Raw genomic sequence first — 20166 nt, forward strand, 5'->3', positions numbered from 1 at the left:
TGGTCTGACCATTCCGTATCACCTGTCCTCCGTGGAGACATTTATGAAGCAAAACACCTTTTGACCACAAGTCCATCAGGAAGTGGTCAGCACGTAGTGTCCTTGAGACCTTTTGGGAAAAGGAGAGAGTGGATCCTGTCGAGCGGTTCCCTGGGCAGACCGTCAAAGTAATTTGGCAGAATGCCTCATCGCCAGAATTTTCCAACAAGCACCAAGACATGGCTTGGCTGGTGGTGAGGAGGGCTCTGTCTTTGAGATCCTTTATGTACGCCTGGACTCTCTGCCGCACCGCATGCTGCTCTGAAGTGGCTGTGGAGGAGATGGGACTGTCACACACCTCCTTCTGGAATGTGCCTACGCAAAGGAAGTCTGGAGAGGAATGCAGTGGTGTTTGTCGAGGTTTGTCCCGAGCAGCTCCGTGACGCGGGACTCCGTGCTCCCCGGGATGCACACTGAGACGAACATCAACTGTGTGTGGAAGATCATCAACCTGGTCAAAGATGCTCTTTGGTCTGTCCGAAACCTGTTGATCTTCCAGCTGAAGGAGTGTTGCAGACTGACACATTCCAAGGTCCAGGACTACGTGTTGAGGGATGCGCTGAAGCTTGGGGTAGCTGCTGCCAAGGCACAGTGAGGAAAGACCACTGTGTAAGGTCTGCCTGTCTAAGAACTGGAGGCCCACTCAGAAATCAGGCCCCGCTGATACCTCAGCAGAATACCTGGATGGTCAATGTACAGATTTGTATATGCGAATTATTAATTACAATCTCTGTATTGTAAAGAATATGGAATGCATATATATGTATGGCATTAGCAATAGTACAGATATCAACATAATTTTATGACTAAAGTATAAAGTATATTTTGAAATAATAAAATGTTCTTGTCAGTTTGAGTGACTGGGGCTAACATGGCAGAAGAAGAGGTTGCTAAGCTGCAGAAACGCCTGGCGCTTCTCTGCCAGGAATATATGAGTGTGTTTTGCTTTAAAGTTCTTGTCAGTTTGAATATCTGATCCATCCCTCAATTAGGGACTGAATATTGATCTGGTTTGCGTATACAGGAGTTGGGGTAGGAGCTTGATCCACCAACTTCGCGCATTGTCCTATTATTGCAATGCCTCTGGGAATGGTGCACTCCCATTAAAAAATCTGAAAAGCAGCTTTTGTATGTGTTTGCTTTATTTCTCGTGTACTGAGTGTATGCATAAGAAAGCATACAGACAGCTTTTGGTTGGTGAAGTCAGTGCAAATCAACTTGTTCTAGGTTACGATTTATCTGCGTCTTTCTGCATGTTCAGCACTCACTCTCAATGTTATCACTTCATCCCTTGTTCAGGCCGCCACTTCCCACCAATTCCAAACAACAGAAGTAAAACAAAGTTGCCCACCAGCTATACCTAATGGCAAATTACATTTCAGAAAACAAAATGGAGAATACGAAGCTATTGAAGCATTCAACAGTTTGAATTTTGATGATGATGAAGATGAGTCAGCTGTATTGAGCGAGAGATTTTGAGAACACTTGTGAAGCAGGAAAAGACAGAGTCATAGAGATGTTCAGCATGGAAACATACCCTTCAGCCGAACTCGTCCATGTTCAGCAGATATCCGAACCTAATCTAGTCCCATTTGCCAGCACTTGGCCCATATCCCTCTAAACCCTTCCTATTCATATATCCTTCCAGATGCCTTTTCCTCTGGCAGCTCATTCCATACATGCACCGTTCTCTGCATGAAAACGTTGTCCCTTAGGTCCCTTTTAATTATTTTCCCTCTTACCCTAAACCTATGCCCTCTGGACTCCCCACCCCAAGGAAAAGAACTTGTCTATTTACCCTATCCATGCCCCTCATATAGGTATTTTTATGAAAAGAAAGTTTAAACTTTTTTACAAAATTACGAAGTAATACAAACAAGTATAAACACTAATATACAATTAAATATATATAAAAAAGTAATAAGTAATAGCCAAAACACAGAAAAGAGGGAAAAAACCCAACTAACTACTAATCTATCCTACAAACAACCAAGACATAAAATAGGATAATATACATTACTAGCAAAAAGTAACAGAATAATTAAATAAATAAATACATACTCAAAATTGATTAACATCAAGTCAGAATAAAACCCATATTTATAGGGGATTCCTCCTCCCGGGGCCCCCTGGACCAACCAGAACCACTACCATAGGCAGACAAAACCCCTTGACAGTATGGCTGAAATATCTGTGTCGATATAGTTCAGAAATGGCTGCCACACTTTATAGAATAATTCAGTTTTTGGTGCACCATATTTGTGAGCAAGTCAAGGGGGATATATTCCATGATTAACCTGTGCCAATTCGAATGTCCTGGAGGGCTTTCAGCTACCCAACTCACAAAGGTAGTTTTCCTTTCACGAAAGGAGAGAATGGAAAATAGTTTCCTCCCGTGCATATCCAGGGAGGGCAAATTTGAAAAGCCCAGGAGAAGAGACGCTGGATCCAATCTAATCTCTGTTCCCAAGATCACTGTCAGAGCATTTGCTACTCTGTCCCATTACCTACGGATCTTGTGACATGTCCATAGATCGTGCTGATAGTGCTAATCAGCTACATAGTACAATAAAGAGCTCAACTGATACCTCCTAAAGCCTGGAAAATCCAGTCCTCCCCTTGCCTGTGGAAGCTGCAGATTTTCTAATTTGATAAGGGGCCATCTATGATTCCAAATAAAGGAACCAAGCCAGCCGTGTAGCTTATGCAATGCCAGTCTTGGCAACCTCAGAGGGAGCATTCTCATAGGATATAGGAGATGAGGCAGAATATTCATTTTAACTAGAGCTGTTCTGCCTAACCAGGATATTGGGAGATCTCCCCAGCGTTGAAGGTCCTGCCTTGTTTTCTCTAGTCGGTGCACAAAATTGGTATTATGCAGCTGACCAAATATTGGGGTGATAAAAGTACCTAAGCATAGAAAACCCACCAGTGACCACTGAAAGGGAAAGCAAGATCCATCCGATAAATTGGATATACCTGTGAGACGACCCAACGGCATAGCCTCCGATTTCATAAAATTGATTTTATAGCCTGAGAACCTGCTAAATATATTGGTTGCTTGAATTAAGCGTGGCACAGATATCAAAAGATTAATTAAGAAAAGGAGGACATCATCTGCATAGGCAGTGATTTTATGTTTACCCAAACCAACCTTTGGAGCTATGTTAGAATCGGTTCGTATAGCTTCCACTAGTGGTTCCATTACTTGTGTGAATAGTAGCGGTGAGAGAGGACATCCCTGACAACAGCCCCTACCAACACTGAAGCTATCCGAACGTAAACCATTGGTGGTCACAGCTGCTTTGGGATCATTGCATAATATTGAGACTCATTTAGAAAATACCTGTCTGACATGTGTGTAAAAAAGACATGACCATTTTACCTGATCAAATACCTTCTCTGCATCCAAGGAAACAACTAGTCCTGGTATTCTTCCCTGTTGACAGGCTTGTATCATATTTAAGACCCTTCTAATATTGCTAGTTGATCTACGGCCCTTGATAAACCCCGTCTGGTCCTCTTTTATGATATATGACAAGACCCTCTCCAATCTTAACGCTAATGTTTCAGAAAGGATTTTAAAATCCACATTTAGCAAGGTCGATATGATGAGCAATCTTCTGGGGCCTTTCCTTTTTTAAGAATGAGAGAAATATTTGCTTCCCTCAACAAAGGCAGGAGGCAGCCCTGACTATGTGAGTGATTATACATGTCTATAAGTGGACTAGCCAGTTCCCCTAAAAATTCTTTATAAAACTCAACCTGGAATCTATCTGGTCCAGGCGCTTTGTCAATCTGAAGCTTTCTAATTGCATCGAGTACTTCCTGGGAAGTCAGGGGAGCATTCAGGATTGACACCTGCTCCAAAATTAAGTCCAGAAAGGCCAAGTTTATAAAGAAGTACTCCATCTTCTTAGTTCTATCCTCACAGTCCTACAATTTGTACAGTTCAAAATGGAACTTTCTAAAGGCTGTATTGATACTTTTAGGATCACAAGTCAGAGTACCAGCACTTTTCCTAATGGAAGTGACAGCTTGAGGAGCCTTTTTTGCCGAGTAAGATATGCTAGCTATCTGCCAGACCTGTCGCCATATTCATATAATTTTTGCTTTGCAAATAATATTTCCCTCTTTGCTGTTTGGGTAAGTGTGGTATTCAAGGCTGTCCTAAGGGCTGTGATCCTTTGTAGCTTAGTAATAGAGGGCCTATTGACATACGTTGTTTTAGCTGCCTTCAAACGAGCCTCGAGCAGGAACTGTTGTTCTCCCTTTTGTCTTTTCTGGGTCGCAGAATATGAGATGATCAAACTTCACGCATAAGCGTTAATGGTCTCCTACATCATCAACGGGTTACTGGCCGTACCTGAATTAATTTCCAAAAAGGTTTTGAATTCCTGAGAAAAATATTTTATAAATTTGCTATCCTTCATTATGAAAGAATCCATGCGCCAATGTCGGGGCCCTGTCCCATCGTCCCTTGTCTTAACTTCCATACATACTGCTGCATGATCAGAGATTGCTATGTTATCTATTTTGCAGGACAATATGGAATTCAAAAGGGTCAAGTGAGCGAACAGCATATCAATTCTAGTATGACACTTGCGTGGGTTAGAGTAGAAAATAAAGTCTCTTCCTGGGAGGTGAAAGCATCTCCATGCATCTACTAGCCCTAGCTCCTTATTCAGATCCGCCAATTGTCTAGATCTAAGAGATATTACGCATGTTACTCTTAGGTATCCTATCTGTCTCTGAGTCCATAATACAATTAAAATCTACTCCTATAATTGTATGGCAGGCCCCAAAACCATCAACTTGGAGAACACTTCCATTACAAATTTGAAGGGGTGCGCCGGGGGGCAATAAGATTCAAAATTCCATACTCCCCTCTGTATATTGGGGTTTGATCAGTATATACCGTCCAGACTCATCTTTTATCTGGCTTAAGATTTTGAAAGGAAGATTCTTCTGAATGAGAATGACCACTCTCCTACTTTTTGAACTAAAAGATGAGAAAAAAGCCTGGTCAAACCCACCCTGTTATAATTTTAAGTGCTCTTTCTCAAGTAGATGTGTCTCCTGTAAGAGAACTATATCAACCCTTTATTTTTTGAGGTTTGATAATATCTTCTGCTGTTTGATTGGTGAATTACTCCCCTTGATATTCCAGGTGCACTACCTAAGCGAATGACTAGCCATGATCGTCCAGGCAAGCCCGAGACCCCACAAGAGGAAGAACCCCACCCAAAACACCCTGAATAAAGTCTATGGAAAGTTCACAAAAGCAAAAATTATTTAAGACACTTACACCAACACAATTAAAAACTATTCCTAAGTAAAGTAAACAATACAAAACACATTTGAAAGGATATTTTCCCATTGCTCCCAGGGGGCGTAACTACCTGTGAATAACCCCACCATAACTTCTCCTAACTAGTGCCCCGCCCTTGGCCCAGGCATTATAAAATGGAGTAGACAAATTCGAGTGTTCTATGAAACCAAAGTTAAAAATGAGTGACCCACAACCACCCCCCCCAACACACACCAACACCTAGGTGCGTTTAGCAAGTATAATACAAAATATAAATAGATAAAACTACAAAGTTACAATCACAGCAATTATTAGAAAACTAAGTAAAATGACAGATGAAGAAAACCCTGCTCTAAAAAAAATAGAACAAAACAAAAACTCTCCCACACAAATCGAATAAGCCACATGACCTGTAAAAAAAACACATAGTGAATATCAGATAAGCACCCTCCACACCCCCCAGGGAAGATAATGAAAAAAAAAGATGAAGAAGGAAAAAAGGGTAAACTGGGTGGGGTGGGGTGGGGGGAGCCAAATTAAACCCTTATTCATACGGTTTAAGACTCACACTCTATTTAAGAGAATCCAAGAATTTTTTAGCCTTCTCTGGTGATCCAAAGTTATATACAGATCTTTCATGGCTGAAGCGCAGCGGAGTACTGGATATTTAGGTCTCTTAGATGCTTCTTTGCTTCCACAAATGTTCATTTCTTGTGGACCTCAGCTGGAGGAAAGTCCTGGAATAACATTATCCTGGAACCCTTTGCATCATGGCCTGGGGATCGTTCCCCAGGACAAGTGAGGCTTGCAGGAGCATCTGCTTCTCTCTATGATATTGGAGCCAGAATAGAACTGGGTGGGGCACTGGTCTGACCCAGGCCTGCGTACAGCACCCGGTGGGCCCACTCCACCGCACCTGGCCTGGTCCGGACTCCAACTTTAATATTTGTGGGAGCCATTGCTCCCGAAAGTCTACAAGCTAGCTTTCCTCTTCCCGTTCGGGAAGGTCCAGCAATCGAATTTTTTTCGACAGCCCCGATTGTTGAGGTCGTTGATGTGCTCTTCTCAGGTCCGGATTCGCTGCTCAAGAGTTTGGGTCCAGCCCACCGCCAACTCGGCAGCAGTCTACGAGTTCGCGGCCTTTTGCTCTGCTCCTCCAACGCACTGTTCAAGTTTTTCACCTGAACCTGGATTCCTCAAAGAAGGCGTCGATCTTCTCCTGCAGCTTGTTGGTCATGGAGAGCAGGCTTGCCTCAACAGGTAAGTCCCCCGAGGCGGCTGCGGACGACTCCGCTGCTGCTGGAGGGGGTGAGGGATGGGTCTCTGCCTGTTGAGAGCTGCGTGAATTTTTGCCCTTCGTCATTTTAAGAACAACACCAAACTGTTCGAGTTTGATGTAAAATGACTAACTATGCTGGGCAAAAGCTTTTTAAATGATTTAAAAGATGTGGTGAAGGCAGGTGCCCCACTTTGCCCGAGTCTTAGGCAGAGTACTACAGACTCAGACTTGCAGCATCGCCGCCATCTTGAAAGCTCCCTCATGATTTTCTAAACTTCTACAAGGTCACCGCTCATCCTCCGACGCTCCAGAGAGTATAGCTCCAGCCTATTCAGCCTCTCCCTGTAGCACAAACCCTCCAACCCTGGCAACATCTTTGTAAATCTTTAAGAATGTTTTTCATCACAGTGCAAGCGCAACTGGAATCAATAGGTGCGTTTGTGACGGCTTTATTTTCTCAGTTCAAAGGCCTGTGAGTTGAATCAGATAACATATTCACTGATGTAGCACACAATTGCGTGTAGTATCATGAATGACCAAGTCAGAGACATATTACTCCGGGAGCCAATTCTCACATTAACCAGTCCAATAGATACTTGTGGAGCTGGCGAAGTCAGCCAGAGTTAAATGAAAGCACTGCTTCAATCTGTAGAATTACCTGTCCACAAAGAATATTATTACTCTAAGAACACTAATAAACTTTCCAGCGCCTGAGACATGCCCTGCTCAGGGACTGGCATAACATCTCTGCCTTTCATTGGCTTTTTTGCAGTTTGATGCCTCAAACAGAACCTAATGTTTCACATGCTCTTGTCTTGCCTGGTTGTTTATCGCAGACATAAGCCAGGGAGCTTATCGTTGTTGTTAGCAGTGAGCAGTCAAGGGGCTCAACTAACAGGCACTTGGAACAGCAGCTACTGCAGCAAACACACTGCAAGTGCTTCAACCAAATGTTCACATCTCAAAGCCTCAGGGAGCCACTTCTCAGTCAGGGCAAGGGAGACAGGATTCAATTAGGAGATCTTGGCACAGTGTGTCCAAGGACTTTGTCATTGTTAGGGATAATAAGGATCAGGAAATCCATATCACTACAGTCCAGAAAGGTGGCCACACAAACTACCCATTACATCCTCCAAATGCTCTGATTTTTTGATCCTGAATTCCCATTCACCAATCCATGCTGACACTGTCCATTCCTGTCTTTGAGGATCAGTTCGATGAAATTTTCAAGCAGCTGTTCGGAGGCCCCTGCAGTAACAGTGAAGTTGGGGAAGTCAGTTAGAACATAGAACATAGAACAATACAGCGCAGTACAGGCCCTTCGGCCCTCGATGTTGCGCCGATCAAAGCCCACCTAACCTACACTAACCCACTATCCTCCATATACCTATCCAATGCCCGCTTAAATACCCATAAAGAGGGAGAGTCCACTACTGCTACTGGCAGGGCATTCCATGATCTTACGACTCGCTGAGTGAAGAACCTACCCCTAACATCAGTCCTATATCTACCCCCCCTTAATTTAAAGCCATGCCCCCTTGTAATAGCTGACTCCATACGCGGAAAAAGGTTCTCACTGTCAACCCTATCTAACCCCCTAATCATCTTGTACACCTCTATCAAATCACCCCTAAACCTTCTTTTCTCCAAAGAAAACAACCCCAAGTGCCTCAGCCTTTCCTCATAGGATCTTCCTACCATACCAGGCAACATCCTGGTAAACTTCCTCTGCACCCGTTCCAGTGCCTCCACATCCTTCCTATAGTATGGCGACCAAAACTGCACACAATATTCCAGAAGCGGCCGCACCAGAGTCTTATACAACTGCAGCATGACCTCAGGACTCCGGAACTCAATTCCTCTACCAATAAAAGCCAGTACGCCATATGCCTTCTTCACTGCACTATTTACCTGGGTGGCAACTTTCAGAGATCTGTGTACATGGACACCAAGATCCCTCTGCTCTTCCACACTACCAAGTAGTCTACCATTAGCCCAGTAATCCATCTTTTTATTACTCTTACCAAAGTGAATCACTTCACACTTAGCTACATTGAACTCCATTTGCCACCTTTCTGCCCAGCTCTGCAGCTTCTCTATATCCCGCTGTAACCTGCCATATCCTTCCTCACTGTCTACAACTCCTCCGACTTTCGTATCATCCGCAAACTTGCTCACCCAACCTTCTAACCCTTCCTCCAGGTCATTTATAAAAATGACAAACAGCAATGGTCCCAAAACAGATCCTTGCGGAACACCACTAGTGACGGCACTCCAAGATGAAACTTTGCCATCAACTACTACCCTCTGTCTTCTTCCAGAGAGCCAATTCCTAATCCAAACCTCCAACTCACCCTCAATGCCATATCTCTGTATTTTCTGCAGTAGCCTACCATGGGGGACCTTATCAAACGCCTTACTAAAATCCATATATACTACATCTACCGCTTTCCCCTCATCTACCTCCTTCGTCACCTTCTCAAAGAATTCAATAAGGTTTGTGAGGCACGACCTGCCCTTCACAAAACCATGCTGACTATCCTTGATCACATCATTCTTATCCAGATGTGCATAAATCCTATCCCTTATAATTCTCTCTAAGACTTTGCCCACAACAGAAGTGAGACTCACTGGCCTATAGTTCCGGGCACTGGGGACAGCCTGCTTGTAGGCAGAGTGGAATTTTGGAAGGAATGGGAAAGTCACCATATTAGAGGCGGAGGGCGTCAAGATGTGGGTTACTGTGGAAGTGCGAATAACCATCACTGTCCCAGTTTTGATGTGATGGTTGGCATGACAATGCTGTAGGGCTGGGGCTGGGGCTGGGGCTGGGGCTGGGGCTGGGGCTGGGGCTGGGGCTGGGGCTGGGGCTGGGGCTGGGGCTAGGGCTAGGGCTAGGGCTAGGGCTAGGGGATTGGTAATGTCGTGAGGTAACGCTTGTAAACGAAGGAGCTGTGTGGGAAAGTACAGAAGCTCATGAACTTGACACAATGTGTAAGGAAGAAAGGAGAGTGAGGATGTCATGTTGCAGTTTTATAAGACTTTAGTTAAGCTTCCCCGAGAGTGTTGCGTTTAATTCTGGTCGCCACTTTACAGGAAGGATGTGGAAGATGCAGAAGAGGTTGACTAGAATGCTGCTTGTATTAGAGGGTGTGAGCTATAAGGAGACTCTAGAAGAACTCAGGTTGTCTTCCTTGGAGCAGCAGAGGCTGAGGGGAGACACTGTAGAAGTCTATACAATTATGAGATGCATAAATAGAGTTGACAGTCAGAATCTCCTTCCCAGAATTGAAATGTCTAAAACTATAGAGCATACATTGAAGGTGAAAGTGGGAAAGTTCAAATGAGATGTGGGGCAAGGTTGCTTTCCACTGAGAGTGGTAGGTGTCTGGAATATTATGTCAGGGGTGGTAATGAAGGCAGATATGATAGGGGTGTTTCAAGGACTTTTAGCCCCATAAGCATATGGATGTGCAAGGAATGGAGGGATATGGAGCAAGTGACCATCAACCAGATAAAACTGCCAGTTACTAAATATATGAAGAGAGAGGTGAATGTATTCGCAGGAATGGTGGGCAGCAACCTCATCGAAACCATAGACTAGAAATCATACAGTGTCATGATTGTTGTCAGGAGATCTGTCACAGCCATGAAGACCAGGGAAAGTTCTGAAGAGGGAAATTTCCCCCTGGACAGCATCAGGAGATCAGGAAAATGCAAGCATGAGTATCTCCTTCTATTGGAATCTATCTGCATTCCCAAGAATTGAGCAAATTAAAAACAGTATTGAAAGTGTGACCAATGACACCACTGAGGCCCTGACTGAGATCAATGCTGGGCTCATCGCAGTTAGAACAGTGGCCCTTCAGAAACACTTAGCCATGGATTGTCTGTTATTCAAAAGGAGAGTGGCACTTGTGCTGTTATTGGGTGGGAATGCTATACCTACATACCAGACAACCCTAAAAATGACGCCGATTTGGTGACTCATATTCACATGGAAGTCAAGAGATTCAGCTGCCCTTTTGATTCTGGGTGGTCTTTTTACCTCTCCTGGCTGAGTAAGTGGGGATCCTCCTTAGTCATTCGAGTAGTCACCTTTACTGTCATATTCCTCATACTTTGCCTCATATGGAGAACTACAGGCTATTGTGCACAGATTGTTCCTACCACATTTCCCCTCCAAAACTCTTTCAGACCGTACCCCATGATGACCCCAGCAATGAATAGATGTGTATGAGTATGCAACCTTTCCCAGAAGGACATGTGCCCCCTTTTTTGGATGAACCGATATCCTAAACTTAGGTGTTGATCTGGAAAACCAACAAGGTGGGAATTATAGAAGTAGTAAGAACTTGGCATACTGCTGCTTGATGGGATACTTGACCTGGCTCTCAGGCTCGCAGCTGAAGTGGAAAATACTGCTGGAGAAAAAGACTGACATTGTGTAATTACAGATTGATGAAATATAGCGAATGTATCTTAAGCTCATTGGTCTCTCTATTTTGTGCAACATCAGGAACAAAGGGAATAGCTGCATTGTGCTTTTGTCTATCTTGAATTATTGTACTCAACATTACTTGAGTGCTGAATGTAATCTAACTAAAACAAGCAAAGTTTTTGTATCATTGTAAAAATATATGCTGACTGTTCAGCTCGGGAGAGTGTGTGAGACAGCGAAGACTGTGGCAGCTTGTCCATGAATTCACGAAAAATAAAGCTTCTTCAAACAAGTCTTAAATTCTCAGACTAAGTAATTTCCGTAACACTCCCAGTTCAGATTTTTTTCTAGTTTATTTTCAGCTGGTGACCTAGAGAAGCAGCTCCAGTGAAATGAGGTTCCATGCAACAAAAACGATCCTGCTGACTACTCTCTGAAATTTCTCTTGCCTCTAAGAACTTGTGTTTGAATTGACTTTCACCGAGGGGCGTTTTTATGGGATGATGCTAGGACTGGAACAGCTTTGTTAAATTATGATAGAATTGGTTAGGTTTTCAAATAAGGTGTTATTCTAAATTCTGTTTTCTTTTGTTTGTGTTTTATCCATAGTGTTTAAATAAATTCTGTTTTGCTTCAAACCAAGTGCTATGACCAGCTGTGTCACTCCTGAAATATCCATCTTTCATCTGCCTAAAACAACAAATCATCTACGGCAGTGACACGGTGGCTCAGTGGTTAGCACCGCTGCCTCACAGCACCAGAGTCCCAGCTTCAATTCCATCCTCGGGTGACCGTATGCGTGGAGTTTGAACATTCTCCCCGTGTCTGCGTGGGTGCTCCGGTTTACTCTCACAGTCCAAGGAAGTGCAGGTTAGGTGAAATAGCTGTGCTAAATTGCCCATAGTGTTAGGTGTATTAGTCAGAGTGAAATGGGTCTGGGTGGCTTATTATTCGGCGGGTCAGTGTGGACTGGTTGGGCCGAAGGGCCTGTTTCCACACTATAGGGAATCTAATCTAAAACCTAATTATGATCCCTGGCCCAAAGTGCTCCCGGACTGACACCTCAATCACTTGCCCAGCCGTATTTCTCAAGAGAAGGTCAAGTTTTCCTCATTCTCTAATGGATGCATCAACGTACTAGATAAGAAAATTTTCTTTTACACACTTAACAAATTCCTTTCCATTTCAGCCCGTAGCATTATGGCAGTCCCAGTCTATGTTTGGAAATTTAAAAATCCCTTATCATTACCACCCTATTATTCTTACGAGATAACTGAGATCTCCTTCCAAATTTGCTTTGCTAACTGCTGGGGGATCGACAGTACAATCTCCACAAGGTGATCATCCCTTTCTTATTTCTGAGTTCCACCCAAATAACTTCACTGGATGCACTCCCTGGAATACCATCCATAAGTGCAGCCATAATGTTATCCCTCATCGAAAATGCTCCTCCACCTCTTCCCTTGTCACCCTTTCCATCTTTCTTATATGCTACTGTACAGAACCAAATTATTTTTGTGACTATGAATATACAGGAAGATATTTTACGTATGAAGTATATTTCTGAAATAGAAAAAAGTTATGTTGAGAAGTTGGACCCTTTAAGGGAACATTAAGTGGTGCAGGAATTGGACAAATGTAGTTGTGCAGCCAATTGATTTATACAAGGAGGGTTGTTGTGGCACAGTGGTAGTGTCCCTAACTCTGAGCCAGGAGGTGTGGTTTCAAGACCAGCCCATATCACAGTGGAAGTGGTATTGGATGTATTAGAATGTATGTAGGTGGATAAATCTCCTGGTCCTGACCAGATATACCAAAGAATGCTGCAAGATGCTAGAGAAGAAATTGCTGGGGCCCTGGCTGAGATTTCTGCATCATTGTTAGCCATGAATGAGGTCCAGGAAGACTGGAGGGGAGTGAATGTCGTTCAAGATTATTCAAGAAGGGCTGCAAGGAAAAGCCTGAGAACTATAGACCAGTAAGCTTAACATGTGCGGTGGGTAAGTTACTTGAGAAGATTCTGTAAAATAAGATATATATTTGGAAAGACATTTGGTTTGATTAGGAATAGTCAGCATGGTTTTGCGCATGGGAGGTCATGCATCACAAGTTTGTTGGGTGTTCTTTGATGAAGTGACCTGGAAGTTTGAGGGCAGGGTGGTAGACGTAGTCTATATATATTTCAGTAAGGCCTTTGATAAGTTTCCACATGATAGGCTGCTCTGGAAGGTTAGATCTCATGGAATCCAGGGCAAGCTGGCAAATCAGATACAGAATTGGCTTGATGGTAAGAAGCAGAGGGTAGTAGTGGAAGGATGCTTGTCTGACTGGAGGCTTGTGACAAGTAGAGTGTCTCAGGGGTCGATGCTGGCCCATTACTGTTTGTTATATATATCAATGATGTACAAGGCATGATCAGTAGGTTTGCTGATGACGCTAAAATTGGAAGTATTGTGCACAGTGAGGGACATTATCAGAAATTGCAGCAGCTGGGGAAGTGTGGGGAGAAATGACAAATGGAGTTTAATATAGATTAGATTACTTACAGTGTGGAAACAGGCCCTTCGGCCCAACAAGTCCACACCGCACCGCTGAAGCGCAACCCACCCATTCCCCTACATTTACCCCTTACCTAACACTATGGGCAATTTAGCATGGCCAATTCACCTGACCTGCACATCTTTGGACTGTGGGAGGAAACCGGAGCACCCGGAGGAAACCCACGCAGACACGGGGAGAACGTTCAAACTCCACACAGTTAGTCGCCTGAGGCGGGAATTGAACCCGGATCTCTGGTGCTGTGAGGCAGCAGTGCTAACCACTGTGCCACCGTGCCGCCCATATAGATAAGTGTGATTGGGTGTCTTGATCCCAGTGTCTTGCATTTTAGAAAATCAAATCAAGGTAGGAGTTTCATGGTGCACGGTTCTCCGAAAGTGGAGTCACAGGTAGACTGGGCAGCTTTTGGCACACTGGCCTTCATCAGTCAGGGCATTGAATATAGAAGTTGGAAAGTTATGTTGCAGTTATTTAGGCTGTTGGTGAGGCCACACTTTGGGTACTGTGTTCAGTTTTGGTTACCTTGTAATAGGAAGGATATCATTAAACTGGAAGGAGAGGGGAAGAAATTTACAAAGACATTGCCTCGATTCAATGGTCTGACTTATAGGGACAGGTTGGACAAGCTCAGACGGTTTTCTTTAGACTGTACAAGACTGAGGTAGGAGGGACCTTTTAGAAGTGTACAATTTCATGACAGGCATGGATAGGGTGAATTCATTCAGTCTTTTTCATGGTTAGGGAATCAGGGACTAAAGGGTATAGTTTAAGGTTAGAGTCATGGAGATGTACAGCATGGATACAGATATGTTGACCCAGATATCCCAATCCAATCTAGTCCTATCTGCCAGCACCTGGCCCATATCCCTCCAAACCATTCCTATTCATATACCCAACCAGATGCCTTTTAAATGTTGCAATTTTATCACCTCCACCACTTCCTCTGGCAACTCATTCCATACATGTACCACACTCTGAGTGAAAAAATTGTCTCTCAGGTCTCTTTCCCCTCTCATCCTAAATCTATACCCTCTAGTTCTGGACTCCCCGACATCAGGGAAAAGACTTTATCTATTTATCCTCTCCATGCCCCTCATAATTTTATAAATCTCTAAAAGGTCACCCTTCTGCCTCCAATGCTCCAGGGAAAACAGCGCTAGCCTATTCAACTTCTCCAGACAGTTCAAATCCTCCAACCCTGGCAACATCCTTGTAAATCTTTTCTGAACCCTTTCAAGTGTCACAACATCTTTCCTATAGAAAGGAGACCAGAATTGCACACAATATTCCAAAAGTGGCCTAACCAATGTCCTGTACAGCCACAACATGACCTCCCTACTCCCGTACTCAATACTCTGACCAATAAAGGAAAGCATAACAAATACCTTCTTCACTATCCTATCCACCTGCGACTCCACTTTTAAGGAGCTATGGAGCTATACTCCAAGGTCTCTGTTCAGCAACACTCCCTAGGACCTTACCATTAAGTGATAAGGTCTGATTTGCTTTTCCAAACTGCATTACCTTACATTTATCTAAATTAAACTCCATCTGCCACTCCTTAGCCCATTGGTCCATCTGATCAAGATCCAGTTGTTATCTAACGGTGCCCTTCTTCACTGTCCACTACACTTCCAATTTTGGGGAAAGCATAAAAGGGAACCTGAGGGGCAACTTTTGTTATTACACAGAGAGTGATGCGCATATGGAAAGAGCTGCCAGCAGAAATGGTTGAGGCAGAGACATTAACATTTAAATGGCATTTGGAGAAATACATGGATAGAATTAGAAGGATATGGGCCAAGTGCAGGAAAATGGGGTTAGCATGGACAGACATTTTGGTCAGCATGCACCAGCTTGCACCAAAGGTGTCTCTGTGCTGTGGGACTCTATAATACCACGACCCAATCTCTTCAGTGATGTATCATAACATTTATGGTCAGGTGATTAGGAATTCTCTCTCAACACAAGGGCACAATCGTGGTTAGGATTTATTTGTCAGGGTTGATATGTACTGAGTCTCAGACTTAGTCTCTTGGTGTTGGCTAAACCTCTGCCAGCTGTCACTGCAAGCTTTGCATCTCTCCAAGTCCTCCCTTCCCCCCCCAATGTTTGTGTCTAAGTCTTCATTTGAGCACTTTACCAAACCAGCATTCTCAACCTCAGGCAGACAAAGAAAACATGCCATCCCTAGCTGTGCACTGTCTCCTCTTGGAAGTCAGGGTGTTATTTAAGTAAATACCCTCTTCCCTCTTTCCCTTCACCTTTGTGATCACTTTCCATCCTCTATCACCTCCTGACCTTATATATTGAATTGTCCCCTTTCAGTATTGTAATTCCCTCTGTATCCCTGCCTTGTAGGACTCCAATCCTAAAATCAAATTCCCATGTCCCCTCCTGCAGCAGTGGTCATCACTGATTAGCCCTTCTTGACCCTTAGTGGAAGAAACCCCAATATAGAGCAGGCTCCATTCTCTTGAGAGACTTAGCTGGACAAAGAGTGCCTTGGCTGTTTTCCTATGACCAACTCTTGGCACTGAAGAGGTGCGATTCCCTCATCCTAACTGTTGATGACCATTCACCTATCTGACTACATCCAAACTGCTGGGCAGTTATCACATACTGCCGCTGACCTATTCTACACGTTGACTGAAGGGTGCCACCTCGGACTTGACTGATGCCTACTCTCATTAGATTTTGAGGCATGATTAACTGTGTATAAAACATGTGGCATGTTTGGCATTCTGAAGAGTCACAAAACTTGAAACATTAAATCTGTTTTTCCCTCTGCATTTATAGCTGAAGACTGCTTAGCTTTGAGTTTTCACTAAACAGCAGAGCAAAACACTGACCCACCATGCTGCCCTGTCATTAACACTGCTCCCTCACAGCACAAGGGTCTCAGATTCAAATCCAACCTCAGTCTGTATGGAGTTTTCACATTCTCCAGTGTGAGTAGGTTTCCTCCAGGTGGTCTGTTTTCTCTCACTATCCAAAGTTGTGCAGGTTAGGTGGATTGGTCATGCTAAATTGCCCATTATATCCACTGATGTGCAGATGGATTCGCCTAAGAAATGTAGGGATACTCTTTGGAGAGTCAGTGTGGACTTGACGGACTGAGTGGCTTCCATCTACAATGTAGGGATTCTATTCTTATCAATGATATTATGACCCTTTAAAAGGGGCTAGCTGAGAGGCCAAAAGTACAAAAGGCAAAGCAAGACACCAGGGAGGTACAACAGTCTGAGCACTAAGATATCAACTGAGCTGCCTGAAATGCAGCCTAGTCCAGTCTGAGACCTGTATTCTTTTGCTCAAATTGTCCTCGGAGCATTGCAGTGCAGACAAGTGTTGAAACAAGGCAATTGATGTGATTTAACAAAGCATAAATGTTAGTATGTGTCAGATATACAGGTTGAATGCCAATGCCCACAGACAAGGGGTGCATGTGGCTGTTGCCCATGGGGTATACCCTGAGAAGTTAATGCCGTGTGTGTCCAAAATAGATGTCTGAAAGAGCAAGCAGCAAGCTGGTGTTGCAGATACTCACTTTTGTGTTGCAAGTTCTTAGCACGTCATTGCTTTTTGGCAGTTGGTATAATAGAAATCTATATATTAATGAGGCAAAATATGTAATAATGTGCCTCTTGCCATTTACTAGTAATAATCCCATCTCAGGCTCCAGGATTTGCTTGTTAAACAACAAGAAAAGCCTTACTTCACATCTAACACCATTCTTCCAAATTATTCCAAATTGGATGAGCCCCAAAATAATCAGGTACCAAATTAAGGGCAGTCAACTGACTCCGAGCTGGCTGGCCATAGCCAGTGTACTGTTGTGAGGAGGAAGAGAGTTCCCTTGGCTATGATTAGATTAGATTAGATTACTTACAGTGTGGAAACAGGCCCTTTGGCCAAACAAGTCCACACCGACCCGCCACCCACCCACTCCCCTACATTTACCCCTTTACCTAACACTACGGGCAATTTAGCATAGCCAATTTATCTGACCTATGGAGATGTTAAAAAAAGAAAAAGAAAGCAATCAACAATGCCTAAATAATTTTCTCATGGTTTATTGAGTTTGCAAAGAAACATCAGTTTAAATATGTCACATTAGTAAATTAGATAAACAAAGTATACAGCAGTGACTGAGACCAGAGGATAAACAGACTGACGGCAAAAATGTTTTAATCCTGTTAAATTGGTGGAGTTGCATCCTGCTCGCTCAGAGATGGTAGCAAACTCTTCCCTTGACTTTGGGGTAAATGTAGGGGAATGGGTCTGGGTGGGTTCCTCTTCGGAGGGTCGCTGTGGACTTGTTAGGCTGAAGGGCCTGTTTCCACACTGTAAGTAATCTAAAAAAAAGTAAGTAATCTAATTGATCTTCCTCCTCTTCCTTTCATCTGCCTGATGATGATTGCTCAATGAAGACTGCTCAAATGAGGGACAGGCTAATGAGATCTGCTACCTACGCTGTCTACTTGCTCAGAATTATGCTCAGAACTTTTCTCTGCCCCAACACATTATTACATCATTTTTCCGGGGCATGTAGTTTGCAATATGTCAATCAATTCTCTGAACTCTTTTGATCAGTGGCCATGGGGCAACTGCATTGGAAGTACTGGAAATAGCAGCTAATATAATCCTTTGGATGCAGCTGCTTGTGGGATGGAAAGCAAGAAACAAAGGGATCATGTCAGTGTTGTGGGAGGGGACAGAAGGGGGTGGTCAGGGCAGAAGTGTGGGAAATGGGTGGAACATGGCTAAGATCCTCGTCAATCCCAGTGAGTACCTCAAATGTTTTATCTCAAGTGAGTATTCCACCAGTCTTCACTTTCTACTCCACCAGCATCTTTGATCTGATTGTTGTCACATATACCTAGATACAGTGAAAAGGTACTCTACAAAGTGCATTAGGTAATATAACAAAGCAAAGGATACAATGTTACGGCTGCAGAGAGAAGGTGCACAGAGAGCAAGATCCAAATTAAAATTAAATTCAATGATCCATTCAGCAGTCTAATAATACACCTAATAATCTTCAAATCATTTGAGAGGCAGAGTGTGGTATTGAGAGGAGTTATAGGAGTAGACCTACCTCAGGTACAAAAAAAAGGCAGGTGGGTTACAGTCAGGGGACGGAAAGGGACAGTGCAGAGATCCCCTGTGGTATACTGTTTTGGATATCGTTGGGGGAATGACAGCGGTAAGTCATAGGGTATAGGTCTCTGGCACAGAGTTGCTCAGAATGGAAGAGGGAAGAGGAGCAGCACATTAGTCATTGGGGACTCCATTGTTGGGGGATAGATAGGCAGTTCTGTGGGAACGAGAGAGACTCAGTTGGTGTTGCCTCCCAGCTGCCAAGGTTCGTGATGTCTCAGATCATGCTTTCAGGATCTTTGAGGTAATGAGGAACAGCTCCATGTCGTGGTCCACATAGGCACTAATTTAAGGAAGAAATTCAGGGAACTAGGGTGGAAGCTTTGAGCTGGAACCAACAGAGTTGTTATCTCTGTTTTGTTACCCGTGCCACATACTAGCAAGGCGAGGAACAGGGAGAGAGAGGAGTTGAACATGTGGCTACAGTGATGGTGCAGGAGGGAGGGTTTGAGATACCTGGATAATTGGGACACATTATAAGGTAGGTGGGACCTCTACAAACAGGATGGTCTACACCTGAATCAGAGGATTCCCAGAATCCGGGGTCGGGGAGTTGGGATTTGCTAATGCCAAATGACATTTGTCATTTGTATGAATGACCTAGATGAGAGTGTAGAAGGGTAGTTTAGTAAGTTTGCGGATGACACTAAGCTGTAGATAGTGCTGAAGGATGTTGCAAGTTACAGAGGGACATAGATAAGCTGCAGAGCTGGGCTGAGAGGTAGAAAATGGAGTTTAATGTGGAAAAGTATGAGGTGATTCACTCCGGAAGGAGAAACAGGAGCAACTCAGGTGTGGCCGCACTTGGAGTACTGCATATAGTTCTGGTCACCGCATTATAGGAAGGATGTGGAAGCTTTGGAAAGGGTTCACAGGAGATTTACTAGGATGTTACCTGGCATGGAGTGAAGGTCTTATGAGGAAACGCTGTGGAACTTGAGGCTGTTTCCGTTAGAGGGAAGGGTGAGAGAGGACTTAATTGTGACATAGAAGAGGGTTAGATAGGGTGGACAGTGAGACCCTTTTTCCTTGGATGGTGATGGCTAGAATGAGGGGGCATAGCTTTAAATTGAGAGGTGATAAGTATAGGACATATGTCAGAGGAATGCACTACTAGCAACAGTAGTAAACTCACCAACTTTAAGGGCAATTTAAATGGTCATTGGATAAACATATGGAATAGTGTGGAATAGGTAGGCTTCAGATTGGTTCCCCAGGTCGGCACAACATTAAGGGCTGAAGTGCCCATACTGCACTGTAATGTTCTAATAGTGGGAAAGAGGCTGTTCTTGATTCTATACACAAGTGTATACAAAGTTTTATATCTTTTGCCTGATGGAAGAGAGTATAACCCAGGCGGGAGAGGCTTTCATT

At 43.7% G+C, this 20166-nt stretch overlaps 1 pseudogene; it reads left to right on the forward strand.

Moving 5' to 3' along the window:
* The first annotated feature begins 966 nt into the window (after window positions 1–966).
* On the forward strand, window positions 967–1142 carry LOC140492690 (U2 spliceosomal RNA; annotated as a pseudogene).
* Window positions 1143–20166: the final 19024 nt, after the last annotated feature.

The sequence above is a fragment of the Chiloscyllium punctatum genome, chromosome 21, assembly GCF_047496795.1.
Source record: "Chiloscyllium punctatum isolate Juve2018m chromosome 21, sChiPun1.3, whole genome shotgun sequence".
In the NCBI taxonomy this organism is placed as follows: Eukaryota; Metazoa; Chordata; class Chondrichthyes; order Orectolobiformes; family Hemiscylliidae; genus Chiloscyllium; species Chiloscyllium punctatum.